The following is a 1,027-nucleotide window of genomic DNA, read 5'->3' on the forward strand; positions in this document are numbered from 1 at the left end:
CACACACACACACACACACACACACACACACACACACTGGGTGGGAAGGAGCTGCAATGAGGTTACTGAGTGTGAGTTGTGCAGCTACAGGTGGCTAGGTGGTGTACCCGTGCTATGGGAGTTATGCTAATGTGTATGTTGGCTGTGAATAGAGGCTCGCTGCCCCTCTGTCTCTTTCGATCAGTGCCACTGACACAATGAGGGTCTTTGCCTTGGCTGCAAATTCAAAAATTCGGATTCAAAGGGCTGTAGCTGTGTGAGCAGGATGTGGGATTGGTGGCTCATATGGAGGGTGTTCTTGCATCTTGCATTTGATCTAAAACCCGCATTAAAGCTTCTCCTCATTGGGCTTTATATGCAGGTTCATGCAAATGATTGGAAAGAGTTTGTTTGTTGGTGCAAGCAAACATTTTATCATGATAAAGAATGACTGTCAGGACAAAATTTGGATCATACTACAGCTAAATACTGCTGACATTGAGATGAAGTAATAGCACATGAGATTTTGGAATATTATTATTATCTGTATGTGGCAGTACAAACAAGGACAATAGGAATGCATGTGTGAGTGTGTTTTGCAAACATTCAGAGGTGTACTTGGATGAGAATCAGGGACAGTATTGTTCTTCGCCTGTAGCGTAGAAGATAAAATTCCTGAAACAGCAGTCAGTCCATAAAATCTGATTCAATGAGATGAATTTAAATAGATAAATACAGCCGCAAGCGGCAATTCAGGGGTTCAAACCTTTTTTCTCAATAGCGACTTCGAAGTAATTTCGCACATGTGGTCCAACGTTGTTATAAAACATATCCTGCAAGCTTTGTAACAATTGGACAATGCCTACAACTGATTTGTCAAAAACATTTATTTTCAATTCACTGTGATATGTAGCTCAGTCCAGCTCACGGCAATTTGCAAAAAGCAGATGACCAACACAGAAAGAACTGCTAATAAAGCCGCAAGCTGCAATTCCAAACTCAAACCTTGATTTGCGTCATTCCACGTCCAGTTATTGCGCATTTAAAG

The sequence above is a fragment of the Etheostoma spectabile genome, chromosome 17 (assembly GCF_008692095.1).
Source record: "Etheostoma spectabile isolate EspeVRDwgs_2016 chromosome 17, UIUC_Espe_1.0, whole genome shotgun sequence".
Taxonomy (NCBI): Eukaryota; Metazoa; Chordata; class Actinopteri; order Perciformes; family Percidae; genus Etheostoma; species Etheostoma spectabile.